General features: G+C 44.8%; 1 protein-coding gene and 1 pseudogene across 11 annotated transcripts in view; one reads left to right on the forward strand and one right to left on the reverse strand.

Annotated features, from left to right (window-relative positions):
• Nucleotides 1–15098, forward strand: part of Aopep (aminopeptidase O (putative)) — a 262328-nt gene that overhangs the window by 109679 nt on the left and 137551 nt on the right. The window lies entirely within an intron of this gene.
• On the reverse strand, nucleotides 18–6164 carry LOC121829664 (protein tyrosine phosphatase type IVA 1 pseudogene; annotated as a pseudogene). The gene is made up of 2 exons (XR_013051713.1): nucleotides 4604–6164; nucleotides 18–770 (listed from the first exon to the last, which is right to left on the reverse strand). The product of XR_013051713.1 is annotated as a protein tyrosine phosphatase type IVA 1 pseudogene (transcript).

Below are 15098 nucleotides of genomic sequence, written 5' to 3' on the forward strand. Positions count from 1 at the left end.
CTTCCAAGGCAATGGCATCAGGCACCCCAGTTTTATTGAATACAACAGTTGTTTCTATGACCATTGGAATCCTTGAAGCGCAGCCACATTTCAGGACAGTACTTCTCCAGATACAAAAGTTCCTTGCTGTTAAAAGCTTCATTCCTCTATTGTCTTATGAACTCTACTGCATCTTCATATTTCATTCCACCTTCAATTAATGCCAGGGCAACAAGCACTGTAGCTCTGCTAAGGCCTGCAACACAATGGGCAGCAATACTGCAGCCAGGTTCTTCACAAAACTTAATCTGCAAGACTTAACCAGTCATCTACAATCTGGTTGGATGATGGTGCACCAACATCAAAGGCCAATCAAGAACACAAATGCCTTCTTTCTCCACAAGAGTAGTGTTGTAAGTGGCTTCACATACTCTTACTATTGTGGTAACTCCGTACTTCTTAAGTTCATCTATAAATTTGTTTAAGGATTCTTCCTGACTGTAAGCACCTGTGATATCAAAACATCTCCTTGATGTATGTTCAAATGCTTGGAAGACCCAGCTCATTTTTCCCATGTATGTGTGATCACTGTTTCTTGCACATACATAAATAGAATGGGGTGCAGAGGCTGAGGAGGGCTCAGGGTGAATGGTGTTCAGAAGGTGGGAAGGACACTCACGAGGCTGCCTGCATCTTGCTTTCCTCAGATACATGGTGGGGACAGGGTACTGCACAGCAGCTTCTTATCCTTTCCAATATGTCCACACGGAGAGTAGAGACACAGGAAGGTACTGTATCCAAAAAACAGGTGAGAAATGAAATTTTCACGTACATGAATTCATGTGTGTGACGTTTCTTACCCCCAAACAGTCCCAGGGGAGAAAGGCACCTGAAGGATGTGTGGTCTCACATGCATTCCTATCAGCTAGCTATAGCAATTAGTTCAGATGTGGTTCATTACAGTCAAGTAGATAAGCTTTTAAAGTATCTGGACCTGTTGCCTTCTCTTTGTCCAAAACAGTTCTCTTTGCTGTCCCTTTGGTTGAATGTTAATAAACCCAGCTAAATTAGTTTCTCTAAGAGGAAAGAAAGTGAAATGGGATGATCCTAAGTAAGTCCTAGCAAGGCACATGTATCCAGTGGTGTGGAAGAGTCATGTGTGGCACTGGAGATACTCCTGGCTTCCCTGCAAAGTGTATGTGATTTCCATTTCAGAGAAGGAAACAGAGGCCCCAAGAGGTTAAGACCCTGGCCTGAGGTTACCCAGTTAGAACGAGCCTGTGCCAGACTCACTAGTTCTTCAGTAACTGTGATGTGCCCCCGTCTAGGATCCTGGACATCATTTGAAGCAGTTTTCTTTTTAATTAAAAACAGTACAGCTATTATTACTGGGGAAGCAAGTGTGTCTGGAGGCCAGGGAAGAGATTCGTAGAGTTGGTTCTCTCCTTCCACCTTTATATGGCTCCCGAGATCAAATGTGGACTTAAGTGGCCAGACTTGCTGGTGAGCACCTTTGCCCAGTGAGGCATCTCTCTGGGCCTCAATAACACAACACAGGTAGATTGTCTGGAAGCTGTCTGTTTCTGTGGGTAAAACTCGGAACCTCGCTGTGCCTTGCCGGCTGTCTCCTTCAGCCTTTGTTAAAAAATACATCTGTGTGGTGGTAATCACAGCATTTGGGAAGTGGAGACAGGAAGTTCAGGAGTCCCAGGCCAGCTTCAATTATATAACAACTACATGAGGTTTGAAGCTAGCCTGAGCCATATGAGATCTTGCTTCAGACAAACAAAAATAAACAAGAAGGTACTGTTGTTTGTGTATTCCATACCTTTAAAAATTATATTTGGGTGAGTTATGATGGCATACACCTTCTAGCACTCAAGACATAGAGATAGGAGGATCAAGAATTAAAGGTCAGCCTCAGCTACATAGTGAGTTTGAGGCCATCATGGGAATGTACTCCCTGATACCAAATCGAGTTTTGTAGTTGTGGGTGTTGCTCAGTGGCGAAATGTTTTCTTAGCATGCCACAAACAAACATACATATACAAACCAGTCTGCTCTGGTTGGGCTTACTGGTTAAGCTCTAGGGTCCTCTTCAGAGATTTCAATTGTATGTTTCTGGTTTATTTTCTTATTTAGCTGAATTCCCTCCCAGTTCTGTTACTAGGCATGGGAATCTTTATAGGATTTCTAGGACTCTAGACAGAGTTGCATGTTAGGATTAGCATGTGTGTCAGCTGCCCAGCTAGTGTAGCTGTGGGGAGATACTGTCCCCAATTTGGTCACCATAATACATCCCTGTTTCATATTGCATGATCTGTGGGTTGCTCCAAACTCAGCATGAGTTGAAGTGCTGATAGAACATGAAGGGAAGTGTCTTTCCCAAATGTTGCTTTTGTTTTGAATTTAACAAATTAGTATGTTGACATTTGTCCCTGATGGGTTTTATTATTTGCTGAAAGGGCTTTGGGGGAGTTGACATCATGAATGGTGTGTCCTGCAGACTTCTGAGAATTGATAAAAAGCATCTTTGTCCATTGCACAAAAGCACAACAGTTATCTTCTTGATGGATGTGTTACAAGGGGCAGCTTGTGTCACTGCAGAATAACGCAAGTCACGAAAATCCTCTCTGCCGCCATGCACACTTTGTATAGTCTAGATTTTTCTCTCTGTTTCTGGTTGTAGCCATCTCTGTGAATGGAGGGCAGTGAGTGTGATCTTTTAGTAAGTTAAATGGGTTTCTTTTTGCTGTGTGTACATATCATGTAAGACAAGTGATTTCAAAACACTGTAAACTTGGCTATGTGGGAATTGCCTTAATGACTGTCTGACACCCCCAGATCTCAATGAGGGGAGGTGAAGTGGCCTGTGTGTGGAACAAGAAACTAGGAGTTATATACAGAAGAGAAAAAAATAAAATAATATTAAAAAAACAGTAGAAACTCCTGTTCTCTGTTGTTTCTGTAGTTTAGATTTGGAGGGACAGATTATTAATCACATGCCCGTTTTCCTCTGCATGTCATTGAGCCCTTCTCAGAAAGCTGCTCACTTTACACTTTTGCCCCAACTATATTAAAACATGGGCCATAAAATGTATTCTGGAAAACCCATGCACACAGGCACACATATTCAGGACTTGCAGTGAGAACTATGATGGAAAGCTATAAATAATGGGATCTATCAGCAATCAGATAATAACACCCATCACTAACAACTGCCAACACTTAAACTGAAGCAGTTAGGCACTGTGAGGAGTCATCCATCACCCTTGTCATTTTTGCTGAGAGTAGGAGGTGGTTGTGGGCACTGCTGAGGACAGGAGGGAGAGGAAGAGAATGCTTGAAGGAGATGGAAAAGTCCACAGGCAGCCTGGACTTTGCACTGTGAGAATCTAGGAAATGAGATAAAAGATGGATCACTTAATAAGTGAGAAACTTTGCTATTGAGTATCTCCCCTCCTAGACTGTGATCTCCAAACCAGAATCCACATCCCTTCTCTTTGCCATGTAGCCCGTGTCCCAAACACAGGCCTGACACTTAGAGGCCACCAGTAAATATTTCTAGAAAGAATAAATGGTTCGTTATCACTGTCCACCCTCTGCCCTAATTGTCTAACTCTGTCTTAGTCTCAGAATATACATGGAAATGGGCTTCTCTCCACATACTACCCATAGTATTAGCGAGAAGAAGTGGCCTCTATTAGCTGCTAGCTTGCTGGTTCAAGGGCAGTCATATCCATTTTCTAAACCTCTAAAACAGAGGCTTAAGGAAAAAGAGGAAGGCTCACTGAGGGGGAAACAGACTACAGCGCTCACAAAGCTATTGAACTTTGATGACACAGAAAAAAGATGGATGTAAAGGTCCTTTAGAAATTGAAAGGGTATCACTATTGACTTTATTAATTGAAGGATTACCCTTTTGCCATTGGAAAGTTAATTTCCTAAGGAAAATACAGGCAGCTTTGTAAATGACGTCACAGGAGCACTAATCTCCCCGAAATAAGATGTGCAACCAGGTGTGGGGTGTGTGTGGGGGTGTGTGTGGGGGTGAGTGTGTGTGTGTGTGTGTGTGTGTGTGTGTGTGTGTGTGTGTGTGGTGTGTGTGTGGTGTGTGTGTGTGTGTGGTGTGTGTGTGTGAGTGTGTGTGTGTGTGTGGTGTGAGTGTGTGTGTGTGTGTGTGTGAGTGTGTGTGTGTGTGTGGTGTGAGTGTGTGTGTGTGTGTGTGTGTTCCAGATAGCCCTACTCTGTGATGTTTGTTTCTCAGGCGTCCTTCTGGGTCCTTTGACAAGAGGAGAAACACCAAAGGACTGACAGATCTAGTGGTTGACCCTGGCACAGGTGGGGATAATGTTGTTCAGCCTCAGACCCCAGCAAGAAACAAGCTGTTCCTATGTTCTGGTTGTTTTCTACAGAAAGGACAAGGGAGGCCCCGTTTTGCACAGCTTACACATGCACCTGTACACAGACACACACGCTCACACACACACATACACACACACTTCAACTTGCACTGAGCTTCCTTACAAGCAAGATGGCTGTTGTGTGGACGCCACCCTCCCTCTGCAGACTGAGAGCTGCCCACCCTGTCCTGTGAGTCACCAACCAAGGGACAAGCAATTACCTTTGTGAGGATAAGGTGGGTCCCTGGGAAAGCGGGGGGCAACTATCCGTCTCAGTCTGCTCTGAGTGTCAGTCGTGGACCCCCAAGTTCCTTTTAACTCCAAGATTCTTTGAACTTTGAGTTCCTTCCATTTTGATTTGTGGAAATAATTTTCTACACTTTTCCTGCTAGCGGAAGTGTAAGACACCAGGCTGTCTCTGGTGACTGCCAAAGTGGCAATTTCTTAGTGGAAAGTCTGCTTCCTTCTCAAGTTGCTTAACACAGCAGAAGTTTCTGGAGAACAGAGAAGTCCAGTGTTCCCTTCTAGAGTTTTTGACGTCATTGCCTGTGGGTGGGTTACAGTCCACCACCATCTCTCTAGCCACACTAAATTTATTACATGAATTTAAAAGAGACACCTTAGTGCGGCTGGCCACTGAAAGGAGCTCCGATGCTAAGCTGTGGCAGAGAGATTTGGTCCAGCCTCTGTCCATTCCAGAATCACATCCTGCTGGTTCAAGTTGCATGCTCCCTTCTAGGCCTCTGACCAGTAAATATGAAATGCTCACTTTACACTATCACACAAGGGACTTGAAAGATCAGTGCTGAACACTGATTTGAAAGCAGTTATCAAGAGAAAGAAAGAGGTGGGGAAGAGGAAAGGCACTTAACTTTGATTCTTTCATTTAAGTCAGCAGTAAAATCACCACATACAAAACAGTTCAATGAGTTTGAGGCCATGGAGAGCTCAGAGCTTTCTGAGAAGACAGAGGTCAACAGAGGCAGGCAAAGAAAGCCAGACCTGTCACAAGTCCCCAACAAGCTAAGCTTGTCAGCCACACAAAGTTTAAAAACCTAGCTGCGGCACACATGCTCCAGGCATTGAAAATACATTTATTTACACAAATATTTTTGCTATTTCAATGCTTTCAAGTGTCAGAGTTGAGTCAAGTGGTCACAGAGTTAGCTGTTACTGTGTGGAGATGTTAATCTTGCCCTAACCTCTTCCTTTCTCTTCTTAAAGTACTTTTGCCATCTCTCCTCATACATTTTTGTAGGGGATTAGTCTTTAGTGCAGAGTGGGCGGTAAATTTGAAGAAATGATCTAAGTTGCCAAAATAAGCAACTTACTCCATGACATTATGGTCTAAAAACACATAGTCGGTCTGGTCTTGCCTGCTCGGAAGCTTCCAGGGCCTCATAACATGAATAGCACTCACTTGGTGAGGCACGTGAGTGGAAATCCTGCCACACAGAGCTGTGACTCAGGTCTGTTCTCAGAAAAACTGAGGTAATGGCTATTAATATTTTACTTCATACATTACAGTGTTTGTAAAAGCAAACACACTGTAGTTAAGGTTACCCATGTCACTGCTCCAGCATTATCCAGTGTTTCTTTGTACCAGGCTTCCACCCTCCCTGCAGATGTCTTAGCTTAAAGGTGACTGTTTAGATCCTTAGAGTAAATGAATGAAAAACAAGAGGGTTGCCTGCTATTGTTACAGAACTGTGTCAGCGTTACAGAGAACAGTGGTAGACTCTATTCCCTTCATATTTGTTATTTTCCTTTCACATTAAACCAGTGACCAGAAATAAAAAAATAAATAAAAAGATGTAGTTGAAATTTCCCTTAAGAGCAACTTTACCAGCAGAAGAAAGCCCAGATCTTACCAATTCTTAGTAATCTGGCTTCTGTGACAGGGTGTGGCATTATCTCAGGTATCTGTGGTATGGCTACAGAGGTGTCACGCCCATTTTCTTCTCCAAGTCTCCATAAGCTTCTAGCTGCGAGCAAGTCAGGAAAAGGCTGTTGGTTGGCTCTGTTGTGACCAGATTTTATAAAATGGAATTAAGTGTTTTGCAGCTCTAGGGAGACAGATACAGGCAGCGCCTACCCTGTATCAGGAAGGAGGCTGGCTCCCTGGGCCTTTGTTTCTCTTGTGAGAGTGGGAAGTGGTTGGGCTTCAGAAAGCCCCTTCCGTGAGTGTCCAGCAATCTCAGAAGATCCCAGGCCTTCCCTGCATTGATGCTAACTCATCTGTGCCCTGCTGTCCCCACCCCGAGTTAATGGTTCTTCCCCGGGAGTAGTTTTCTTTTTGACAGTACACTGTGCTGACTACTCCTGTTTTCCATCTCTGAATAAAGCATGTGATTAACCCTGAAGCACCAGCTTCCTACTGGCAGGCAGAGGACAGAGGGGCACTGGTCTCAGAAAAGCAGCATTGCCTGGGTCCTGTCTAATCTCTGTGCTTTTAGATGATGATGTGTAACACCCAGCACGGGGACCTGAGTTCGATTCCCAGCACACATGTGAAAGCTGGGCATAGGCATGTGCCTCTTAGCCCACCATGGAAATAGAGTTGGGAAGATCCCTGAATTTCCATGGCCAGCCAGTCTAGCCAAATTGGTGAGCCCCAGGTTTAGTGACAGACCCTGTCTCAAAAAATAAGGTGGAAAGAAATTGAAGAAGACATCCAATCTTGGCCTCTGACTCCATGTAAGCTTCTGTACATACTCACACATGCAGAGGACCGGGCCTGTCATGGTTGTTGTGCGTGCTCAATGAGATCGTTCTCTGATGAACTTTGTGTCCCAGCACCAGGAGCCTTCAGAACTGGGCGTTATTTTCACTACCATTATTGTTACTGTGTGTGTCTGTTTTCATGAATTCTGCTTGTAGTCACATTAGAAATAACTGACTCAGGGAGAAGGAATGGTTCACCATGCTCTGAAGCCATTTCTTGGGCCCTGGCTGCTGATCCCCCACTCCTTAAAGTAGTGACTTAGAATGAGCTTTCCTTTGTTCCTTCTCGTTGTCTCGGTTTGGAAGCAGAGCATCCCTGGCCAGTGTGGTTAGTCTCAGAGATAAGAGGTGTTGGGCAGACAATGTAGATGCCACCATTTCAGTTTTGAAGCTTCATGGCAGGAAAAAACATTGCTAATAAAAATAATGAAATTGACTAACTTCGTGGTATTTCCACCCATGCTGTCCCTACCTCACCCAGGTTTTTCAGAGCAGCCTCTGGCTTCGTGTAGCAGCTGAATGATGTCATTTCAGATGTAATGTAGTTTTGCAGCTGGCCAGGATGGAGAGGGTGTGTTACTGCTGCATGTGTTTACTGTCTGAAAGGAAACAAACGGCTGTATGAGAGCATCAGGGCTGCCTCACAACATCTGGAGGGCACCAAGTACCTTTCACTTACAAAACAAGTGTGGCTCTGTGGCAAAGCAAAATCAGTCCAAGAGATTCAGAGAGTGTGCCTGTGGGTAAAAGCAGACACGTGTGTGTGTGTGTGTGTGTGTGTGTGTGTGTGTGTGTGTGTGTGTGTGTGCGCGCGCACATCTGGAACTGGTCCTGAGTTGAGTGCATTGAACTAGAAGGCCTGGGCTGTGGGGTAAGCTACCCTCTCTCTAATCTCATTTCTACTCACATTTTAGTGGATTATCTCTTTCTGAAGCTTTCTTATTTTAAGAGCTGACTTCATTATTCACTTTAAGAAATAGGTAGCTATTCTAAGAGGGAAGCTGCTATAGTCAACCCTGTAGGATTTCATGTACCCTGCCAATTTACCTGTCGTTTAGAATCAAAATGCCTAAGATGGTCTCTCCCATGCTGCCTCATAACTGGATAACCAAAAAGTGTGGGCCTCGGTTACCAGAAAACAGCTGTGGGCTTCTCAGGGAAAGTTTGCTGTCTTGATGAAAAGACAAATGCTGCTGGTGTAGTACCTATTCACTTCTTCCATGTTAAACATGAAAATGATGGCTGAAGTCATGGTACCCAGCTTGGGACCATGCGTGTAAAGATGAATGGGAGAAAACAGAAAGGCTACGAGTTCTGGTTAGTCCCTGAACTAGAGGTCTCAGTCCTGTGAAGGAGACAGCCTGTGATACAGGGCGGTCTCTGTCTGTCTTCTGTTGTTTACAGCTGGGGATAGCCACTACCTGGGACTGGGGACATGGGAGGAGAAGACTCAAGGGAGCCATTCAGAGAAATTAACTCCAGCTGGTGCCTCATACAACACACGCACTTCTTTGGGGGAAGAATTGGAAAGAAAAAATGGAGCTTGTAAGGGAAAAGGTCAGCTAGAAGCATGAGGTTCTGAGGGAAAAACTTGTGTTTATTTTGTTTCTGGGAAGGTTTATTGCCTTTTAAAAGGCATGCTGGTTGAGTTGAATGCTTTGAGAATGACCATCTGCCCCTCACTTTCTAGGACCACCCTGGAGAGCAATGGGCATCTTGTCCCTTGGTCTCCTTGTCTTGTGTTTGGTCTGTCTGTGGAGTTGCTATCTGAAGTCAGGAGGCTTGGCTACTGTTTTTAAAGATGGCTTATTTATGAATCCCCCAATAGCTAGGTTATTCCTCATCCCTAACAGCCTCCTTGATGCAGATGATCCTTTCCAAAATCAAGAGCCATTCACTTTGCACACTGAGATTTCTGAGCCGATAAGGATAACTCCAGCAAGCTAATCCTTTTAACAAAGGTGGTGATGTACACTGTGGCAGCTGAATAGTTCTTTATAAGCAGCAGAGAACAATCAGTGAATTCATTCATTTAATTCATGAATTTTTTTTCTGTTTACACTTTAAACAAACATGTCAGTTGTTTGCTTAGCTAACAAGCTTGGCCTTCATTATAAGCCATTAGTGGCTAGTAATCATTGAAGCTGTGTTTGGATTTCAGAAACACAATAAGCCTAATTAATTCCACCCTCAAAAATTTGCAACTTATAGTGACTGACCCAGTCTAGGCTGAAATGTGTGTCTTTGCCTTCTCTATGAAGCAGAATTTGCTAAGTATTTTCATGGTTCATAAACTAAGGTGGTAGGACTTGCCATGAAAACCAAGAAGCCAGTCCAAATGCCCACAAAAGATGAGGCAACAAGCTTAAGCTAGTGATAGAGGAGTGACCTCTGAGAAACTTGAGTCTCCCACTTTCAATGAAGAGGTGAGTGTGAGGAGTATTTCTCCTTTCTCTGTTTCTTCTTTAACTTTATTTTTAATTGATACATAAAAAGTATGTGTATCAAGCAGGGAATATGAGGTATCTATAAATGTAAACTGTGCAATGCTTAATCAGGTGAAACATTCTTATAAAAGCACCATCTTCCATAAATGGCCATCACCATCTCTAACCATCATCACCACCAACACTGACACCAACTCTCAACTCTCAAGGGACTTTAGAGCATCTTCTTCTTTTGTCTTTTTGTGAGTTTCATTTCTGACAAATTACAGAGCTGGCTGTCATGCCTCCTCCCCAGTAGCTTCCTGCTTCCCAACAGTGTAACTCTCTGGCAAAGGGAAACTTGAACTTCCTTTAACCTCAGCATCTTGCTTCCAGAACTCTCTATCAGTTTCTGATGTATTTGCCATCAGCTTCTATTTTATTCAGGCCTACTGCTATGCAGACTGACCTTTCTGCTTCAAATATGTCTTTGCCAACCCCTACAGGGCACCTAGGTGCATTTCATTTGGGGTCCTCAGATTCTCAGTCTACTGCATCTTAAGTTTGCATCTACTACTTTCTGGCCATATGTCTACTACTTTGTGGGAGATCCCCCAGTCGGTTTTTCTAGATGAGAATCACAAGAAGGCTTGACTTGTGACTCCAGTGAGTTTCAAAGGAAACCACAATCAAACTGTTCTTGTTGAAGGTGGTTGCAAGCTGTCTGTCCAGACTTGTCTCTTCATGCAGCAGTTTCCAGGCTTCCATGTAACCACAAATGACAGACTCTTGTATACATCGCATTCCACATTACAGTTCTGGGTTCACCATTGTATTGCCCTTTTGGGACAAAGCAAAATGCATTGCCATATTAAATTAAGGCATGTCCTGTGTCATGGTGTAGGCTCATTTGATTAGCTCTGTGGGAACAAACAGCATTGCTCTGGTTGAGAGGTGAGGGAGTAGAGAGTATCATGTTTTGTTATCTGTGTGCTGCAGTGATTCCTAATTGGAAGGTACTTACCAGGACAGTTCTCCAGACCCTGCAGAAAACATACAGCTTTGAGCACCAGTGTAATTAAAGACAATTCAAAACATATGTTGCAATATAGTCAATATTTGCTTATATGGTAGGTGGTGTGTTTGGATGTGTCTCTAAAAATCTCAGGAAAAAAAAAACGAAGAAGGAGGAGAAGAGGAGGAGGAGGAGGAAGGGGAGGAGGACGAGGAGGAGAAGATGATGACGATGACGACCACTAGGGCAGTTCATGTCCAATGCAGGAATTGAAGTTGGGAGATTCAATCAAATCCTGCTTTTGCCTTGATTCTTTAGCGTTGAAACACAAAACACTCACATTCAGTTTTAGAAGAGCAAAGACATTCATTGTCTGCTTCTGAAGGAAAGGTAGTGCCAGCAAGGTGTAGCCAGCTGCCCATGGTTGAGCCTTAGCTATACTTGGGTAGTTAGCTTGAGAGGTTAAGCCTAGGTCATGGTCTCTCTGTGTCTATTATTGCTTGGTGGGACAGAAATGAAGCGTCTGCCACTCTATCAATCCCTGCAGACCTGCAAAGCTGCTGCTGAAGTGGCCACTGCTTTCCAGAATCAGATGGTCTTTGCATTGGTGTTGGCAGCCACTGATTCTCAGCAGTGCTCAACTAAACTGTGAAACTGGCAACACCGTCTCGTCTCCAAGGTCCTTTCCCTCCCCAGACTCCTCTTCTCCTGTCATCTGTGTTCTGCTTTAGCACCTGTCTCTGTCTTCCATAAGCACCCTCACAACCCCTGGTGGGACCAAGGTATGGGCCACTCACCCTTCTGGGCCAAGTGAGTTCTCCCAAGATAACTTATATGTCAAACCTAAGTATATGAGCTTGGAGCTCTGATATCTTGGCCTAATAGATTTTTTCTTTGTTTGGTTTGAATGGGGTTTGTTTTGTTGTCTTTATTTTTTACACAGGGTCTCAATATATGAATATATGTAGCCCAGGATAGCCTTGAACCTTTAGATGATCCTCCTCCCACAGCATCCCAAGTGCTGGGATTTGAGGTGTGTGCCACTGCATTAGTTAGTAAGGGTTCTCTCGGAGGACAGACCCATCAAGGTGTGTGCTTGTTAATTTTTGCCAGCTTCACACAAGCCTAGACACACCTGGGAAGAGGGACTCTCAACTAAAGAATTGCCTCATCATGGCCTGTGGGCTTGTCTATCGGGCATTTTATTGATTGCTAATTGATAAAGCAGGGCCCATCCCATCCTGAGCAGTGCCATCCCTGAGTAGGTGGGTAGTCCTGGGCTGTGTAGGAAAGGTAAGGTGAGCAAGCCAGTAAGACCATTCTTCTGTGGTCTCTGCTGCAGTTCCCAACTCCAGGCCCCACTCTCAGCTTTCCTCAGTGATAGACTGTGACATAGAAGTATAAACTGAAATAAAACCTCCCTTAGCAAGCCAATTTTGATCAGTGTTTTTATCACAGTGACAGAGATGCTAACTAGGTAGGGATAAGCTGGCCACCACCATCACAGCCACCATGCCTGGCTGTCTGATCGTGTGTATCTCAGATACAGTGTCCTCCCCTCTGCTTCCCACTTCTCCAGGCTGCTGCTTCTTCCTTCATCTTAGTAGACTTGCCCTTGTTTTCCCGCTCTTGCTACCCGCTGTATTCATCTCCTCCACATCTGGTGTTTTCCCAGTTTAATTTCTTATTATCATTTTCTACTTCTTCATCCCTCTACTTACTGCCCCCACTTTGTTTCTTCCTCCTCCATCCCCTTATCCCTCCTCCATTTACCCAGTGCCCTCATTTTGCTATCTTGGCTTCTATAGCACATTTAGTTTATGATTGTTCCACTCCATGCCACCTGCAAGAATATCAGCCTTTAGTTAAAATAGGTGTGTGACCCCTCCAGGGCCTTTGGTGGCATATACCGGAAACTAACCTCACCTGTTTCTCTAAGGCGCCCTTAAGATAATAAACATAAGGGTACCAGTTGTGGAGTACGGTCTCTACTCTGCTCTTTCTTTCCTTCTTACTGGGAAGAAGCTAATATTGCTGATCTAAAGGCTTATTTTATCAGGCCAGTTCTGGCTGTGGTGTAGCCATATGGAGCAGAAATCCTAAGACATGGATGGTAGCTTTGTTTCCATGACTCTACTGACAGAACACTGAGAAATCTGAGGTCATCACACCAGGGACTTGAACTGCAAAGAAAAACAGGACCCCAGCAGCTATGGCTGAGCCCAAGGAGTCTGGGTAAAGTGGACCAGAGTGGGGCCGAGTCAGGACTGCTTGGGCTCAGCCCCATTGCCTGCCAGCTGTGGGCCAGTGACTTTACTTGCCAACCTGGGGAGAGGAACTCTGTGTGCCTTGCTTTCACCATCTGTAAAATGGATGATAAACATCTTTCCTGAGGTTGGGGTAGAGCAAGTGAGACAGTGCTCAGTGTGAAGCAGACAAACCAGCAGTGTGCATCCCTCAGTGAAGGAGAGCAGGAAGGGATGCGGGGCTGAGGAGACAGCTGCTCAAGCAGGAGAACTTGGTTTGATCACCACATGAAAGGGGGGCATGCGGGTAATCTCAGTGCTAAGGAGGCAGAGACAGGTGGATCCCTGGAGCCTTGTGAATGAGTTAATGAGCCTCAGGCTAGGGAGAGATCTGTCTCTGAAAACAAGGTGGACAGCCACACACGCACATGATGTTGATAAAATGTAAAGCTTGCAACCCTGGGGTGGGCCTTAATTACTTCAACTTAATCACATTGGCAGTTTGAGCCCACACTCATCCAGCTAAATGAATGATTAGATATTGTTACTTATTTCAAAGAAAATTTTACTGGTGCCAAACCTAACAACCTGAGTTTAATCTCCCATCTTCATGAGGCAGACGAAGAGGGCCTGACTTTGTAAGCTGGTTAATTGTTCTCTGACCTCCACACATGCACTATGGTATGCAAACACACACACACACACACACACACACACACACACACACACACACACATGCAAGTTGGGGGTTTGGGGCACTAACAGTAGCCTTTTCTGCTAAACCTCGGTCCTCTGAAACACTAGTTACATGTAGCAACTTCCCCCTAGCTGTTCAGAACTGTGTCCTCTAGAGGTTCCTGCCAGTCTCTTAAGCTAAAAACTGGTCATCTTCTACCCACACCCTTTTAAGAATCATCCACCACAGTGAGTCTCAGGTAAGGAAGATGGAAAGTGGCCATTCACTGCTGACTAGTCACAGTGATAGAGGGGAGAAAGTTCTGCCATCCCTTCTAGACCATTGATTGTGGCCTTCGAGGTGACAGATGCATTCCTTACACTAGACCACAGCCAACAAAGAGGAACTGAAGGGTTTGATTCTAGGGGCAGGAGCTCATGGTAAAGGCACTGGCTGGAGTCAGCAGGCATTACTTGGCACCCTATGGAGGAAAGAGGAAGCAGGTGTGAACCTGAGAGGGTGGGGTTGTCTCTTCTTGAGATCACCCCCAGCCTCCTCTGCCTGTATATTTCAGTTGTCCAACCCATGTCAGCATGCTGTTAAACCACGCAAGTGAAGGTTGCTTGTAGCATGAATCTTAGAAGGTCTTATTAATAAAACCAAACCTGGGCCAGGTATTAGGGTGAACACTGGATGATCAGAGAAACAGAACAAGCCACAGCTACCTCACCTTGCCAATTCCTCAGCTGATTCTATTTCCTCAGACTGGATGCCTCTCAGCTGAACTGTGCTGCTCAAAAGCCTAAAAGCTTAACCAGCTCTAGTTCCTGGTTTTCACACCTTAAATACATTTCTGTTTTCTGCCATCACTTCCTGAGATTAAAGGCATGAGTCACCATGTCTGGCTGTTTCCAGTGTGGCCTTGAACTCACAGAAATCCGGATGGATCTCTGCCTCCAGAATGCTAGGATTAAAGGTATGTGTGCCACCATTTTCTAGCCTCTGTATCTAGTGGCTGTTCTGTTCTCTGACCCCAGAAAAGTTTATTAGGGTACACAATATTTTGGGGAACACAATACCACCACAGTTGCTTTTATGCAATTGACTCTAAAATCTTTGGAACCATCCAAGTGGACCCTGGCAGGAGGAAAGCTCCTTCCCTTCTTCCAGGTTCTCCTTCTTCTCAGACATATGGATGGTGGGTTCCATTTGTTGTTAAAATTCAGAAAAATGTTAAAGTCTGCAAGAAGTTCCAGCTTGGTAAATATGTCTACATGACACCTCTGCAGAAGTGCATCTGGCCACTCCTCCCCCCTCCCACCCCACACCCTCCTGAGGACTCAGAATCTGTTGTAGCTGGGGCCAAGGTAACAGCTCTCATCCCCCTTTCTGCCTACTCAGCCTGCTGTGACCAGATACTGTGGCTTGCAGCTTCTGGCCTGAGCTGCTAAGTGCTTTCTCTCTCTCTCTCTCTCTCTAAGCAGCAGGATGGGCCTGCTGGTCAGGCCTCCCTGGAAAAAAGCAGAAATAAATCAAACACCAGCTCCTACTTAAGATCTGATGAAATTCTCCATTTCCTCTCCAAATTGAATTCCTCCTGCAGGAAGGGAGCAGCTCCTGGGAGTCACA

The sequence above is a fragment of the Peromyscus maniculatus genome, chromosome 5 (assembly GCF_049852395.1).
Source record: "Peromyscus maniculatus bairdii isolate BWxNUB_F1_BW_parent chromosome 5, HU_Pman_BW_mat_3.1, whole genome shotgun sequence".
NCBI classification, from domain to species: Eukaryota; Metazoa; Chordata; class Mammalia; order Rodentia; family Cricetidae; genus Peromyscus; species Peromyscus maniculatus.